This window comes from Charadrius vociferus, unplaced genomic scaffold (genome assembly GCF_000708025.1).
Source record: "Charadrius vociferus isolate BGI_N301 unplaced genomic scaffold, ASM70802v2 scaffold450, whole genome shotgun sequence".
NCBI classification, from domain to species: domain Eukaryota; kingdom Metazoa; phylum Chordata; class Aves; order Charadriiformes; family Charadriidae; genus Charadrius; species Charadrius vociferus.
Genome location: NW_009646931.1, coordinates 3,051,733 through 3,056,516, shown reverse-complemented (window position 1 = coordinate 3,056,516; position 4,784 = coordinate 3,051,733).

Here is a 4,784-nt window from a genome sequence, read left to right as displayed (position 1 = left end):
GAAGATGATTAGGGGATTGGAACATCTCTCCTATGGAGAAAGGCTTAGGGACTTGGGTCTCTTTAGTCTAGAGAAAAGAAGATTGAGGGGGGACCATATTAATGCTTATAAATACTTAAAGGGAGGATGCCAGGGGGATGGGAGCAGTCTTTTTTCAGTGGTGCTCAGTGATAGGACGAGGGGTAATGGGCATAAACTTGAACGTAGGAAGTTCCATCTTAACACGAGAAGGAACTTCTTTACTTTGAGGGTAGTGGAGCACTGGAACAGGCTGCCCAGAGAGTCTCCCACTCTGGAGACATTCAAAACCCGCCTGGACGCTGTCCTGTGCAACCTGCCGTAGGTGACCCTGCTCTGGCAGGGGGGTTGGACTAGATGATCTCCAGAGGTCCCTTCCAACCCTAACCATTCTGTGATTCTGTATGTCCCCGCTCATTGCAGGGCAGGTTGGACTTGATGACCTTTAAAGGCCCCTTCCAATCCAAACTGTTCTACGATTCTATGATGGTATGCTTATATGTTACTATTCACTACTGATTCCTGACAAACAGATCACACTGGAGACACTGAATTCCCATTAGAAGCTGAAAAATTCTTCAGACCTTGGCTTAAATGTGGAAGTGCCATAATTGAATGAAACAGAGCCATATTGTCTTAGTACAAGCGAGTTACAGTTCTGTGCAATAGGTTACATTATCATCTTCCTTACTTGGTTACTGGTATGAAAAATAAACAAAACATCAGTTAGCCATAACACTACATTTGTTCATCATACTGGAAGCGTTTTGCTGTTTCTTCTTCACAGTGTCAGGAATTCGCTATAGTTCTCTTGCCTTAATCTTGTCTATTAATCTACTGAGATTTATTCAAGTTGAACCTACATACTAAAAATGCACTTTGCAGTACAGAAAACAATGCACCCAGTTACAATATTTTCCTGCATACAGCGTATCTGGAATTTTCCAGTCTGCATTATACATTCTCATCAGTATTTGAACACAGGTGATACACTTGTTTAAAATATAAAGAGGATCCTTAAGCAGTAACTGCAGTTCTTTGATATTTATTTTATTTGGCCACACTAGCACTGCAAAGTGTTTGTTCTACAACTACTTAAAGCAGGGGACTTTTTTTTACAGTATTTGTACAGCTCACTCACACCTTAGCAGATGCTGTGAGCGCACTTCACGCAGATAATAAAAAGAGCAGAATATGCCATAGGAACAACAGTTCCTCTCCAGAGACACAACCCTCCAAACCCAAAACAGAGGTGAGAGAATAAAGATGGACAGTAAATGTACATATAAAATACATCTATGATACAGCTACTGGAAGCAAGACAGCACTTGAAACATCAGTTCAACCTGCAAGTCGGATGCCTAATATTCTTGTTTAAAAATAACAATTACTACAGTGCTGAAACCAATAAGCAGAAAATGCCGCTTCAAAATAAACAAAACTATGTACTTCCTCACATAATGAAACAAAATATAATTTGTTCATATAAAGCCTGCTTAAGCTATGGAACTCCTTACCACAGACCACTGCCAATGTTAAAAATTTACACAGATTCAAAACTGTCTGCGTGTATTCACGGAAGGAAATGTTAACTGTACTAGCTTATGTGGATGCAGAAAGTCCTTCACCACAACCAGTGCTGGATGGGAGAATGTTCTGTAGGGATTCTTAGTATGTGCTAACAGGTCTTAGTATGTGCTTTCCCCTAATTTCTTGCCCAGAATTTGTTATTGATCATTGTTAGAAGACAGGACAAGATAAATATCTGCTCTGAAGTAACATAGCTGTTGTCTTGCAGCAACAAAGAAAACCAAAGCAGGAGTCAGGACAGGGTTCCAGAATCATGGTGTTCTAAATGTCAGTACGGGCAATTGAACTGAGAGATGTAGCTAGCAAACAGCTGTGGAAACATGTGGTAAGCACAAACCTGAAGATCATAGTTTTTTGTTTAGGGCTTGATCCTCTTCTGTCCTCAGTACAGGCACAAGAATCCAGAGGTGACAGGAGGAGAGTATCTGTGCAGAATGAATATAGTTGAAACTAAATTTCAAAGAGGACATGATCATTTGATCATGCCAGAGGGAATAAATACTGTTAAGTAAAATGAATAATCAAATTAGAGATGGAAACATGGAAGAAAAGCCCTATCAGAAGTGGAGGCTATTTAGCCTCTTTGTAACTTCCCAAGAAAGAGACAAAGCAAGCAAACAATAAAGAACATAAAATTACAAAAAAATCAGACTTAAGTATGTTTACAAACAATCTTAGTGAGGCAGCAACAAATTCTGGTGCTAAAAAGGAAACTCCTGAACCCACACATTCTTTAATCACTCTCTATTAGCTTAGTGCTACTACTGTCTGCACAGCTTCAACATAAATGCAATTCAACTTAAGAATTCAGGCACTTCTCCGTTTGACTTTTCTTAATCTTGGTTGTATTAAGATGAAATCATTCCTTCTAATCAACTCCCCCTTCAGTTTAGAATCTTGAACCTTTAAAAGTATTTTGAATGTCCTTTCGTGATAAAAGCTCAAGTTTATCTATAATAACTTAAACTGAACTTTTACCCTTTTTTGTTCTTCATGCATACCACTGTTAGACCCAGGTGACTCAAAACTAATATCCACAAAAGCTCTAGGCCTGATTACATCATAAACTCTTTTTTCAGGAGGGCAAAAGGAATGAAATGCAACAGATAATCCCTGGCATTTCAATTTCTGTGCTCAACAGATTGCTTTTTGGTGTTTTCTATTCTTTTGACCATTATAAATACAACCTATAGATAATTCTCTTTCAAAGCAAGCCCACAGGAAGATGCATGAAGTTTAAAATACACAGTTTTAGGTGAAAACTTCAGATGCATTCCACAGCCCAGTATTAGTGTCTAAAAGCTACATTATCCAAAGTCCAGTGGCCTGTGGAAAATCAGTTTGGAATTTCCGGGACAGTCCCACTGGTATTCCTAGCAGAGAAATAAGAAATCAACAGAACACAGAAAAAATAACCATATCATTTAAAAATACTATGTGCTTTCAGCAAGGGTAGAATTAGGGAAACAGTTACCTTACTTGTTGTCTGCAAGTATTTTCCTTTAAACACTCTCTGGACTCAGCTTGCATAGACATCTTTCCAAGTTCTTAAATTCAGGGAAAGAATGAAGTAAAAATTGATTACTACATTATTCCATCACTACTCAAAATTCTGTAAGAAAGCTACATTAATTTCTTAAGAGCTAAGACAGCCGTAGATGGAACAGCAAACCACTACTGAATTTAAATGAGAGAAATTCCACATTTTTCTCACAATTCTAGTTTATTTGACTAAGAATTATGTCCTCAACAGACAGGACAACAAATCATATTTTGAAACAAAATTAGTTGTTTAGATATCCACTGCACATGACAATGAACTTGAAGTAATATATTCCATTAAAAAAAATCTTAAAGGTACAGGAAGTACCAGCGTTTCAAAGTCACAGGCAATATGGAAAGAAGTTCTAAAGTTAATATAAATCAGTTCTGGTTGGCATTTTTAAAATCAACATGAATTTCTATTAATGACTACTTACAACGACATTTAACTATACATAAGTACATATACATTGATTTCTGAAGCTGAGGAAAAAATTCCATGATGAAGCTAGAATAGACTTGTTCTTTGCACTCGACATATCAGAAACACATCCTGATGGTAGATACCCCCACTGCAAACTGTCTTGTAAAAAAAAAAAAAAATCTTTTTTTTTTTTTTTCCCCTTAAGTCTGGATATTTTATAAATTAACACATACACAAAAATTTAAATTGTTAAAAGGATAAAAATATTAAACATCTGCCCTGAAAGTACTTCCCCTCTCTTGAAGTTTTCCTGTTGCCTGATTCATTCATGTGCCACTAATTCTACAATGACCTTCTGAACATATAAATGACTGGTCAGTTATACATCTACTCTTACAAAACTCAGTCATTTATTTTCATTTAAAGCACACTCTCTGTAAAAGCATAGAGATTTATACCAGAAAACTTCTAGGGGAAGAGAATCCTTTATATTCCAAGTTCTTTATGTCAACTGTAAATCACTGTCACTTTTGAAAATTACATTTATTTTGTTGTCTACCTGTCATTAACTAGATCCTCTTGTTCCTGGGTTGTTTTTTTTCCTAGACGAAATAATTCTTTAGGATTCTGTATTGCACTGAAAGGTACTTGAAAACTTAATTAAATGAACTATAGATCTTTTCCAGAAAAAGTAACAGCCAGTTTAAATTCCCACGCCATATACTGTATTTTCCAGGTGTAGTTCTCTATGGTCTACATTTTTGCAACTTATTCTTCAAAGTGAGGGAACCAAAACTATGCAAGGTATTTCAATGCGATTCTAAATTTAGAAAGATGACCTAATACAAACAACAGCAGCATAAAAAACCGTATCAGTGAGGCTCATTTCAAACCAAGCCTCGGATCCCCGAACTGGCTTACTGCAGAGCCATTCGGGCAGCTGTGCCGGCCCACAAACGCTCCCCAGACTTCCAACGCTGCCCTCCAAAACCATCCTTTGTCAATGTGTGCCACACATTTAAACTAACTGGCACAGCTTTTCTTCGGCACTCTTTACTCTCCCTCCCCCTTTCATACGGTGCCAACACAGTAACTTGCGCCATTATGCGAACTAGTTCGGGAAAATTACCCCAGATTAATGAGATTAATTTTTTTTTTTTTTTTCCTACCAGATCGTTTTTCAGCCTAAGACTCCCCTGCTCCGCACCAT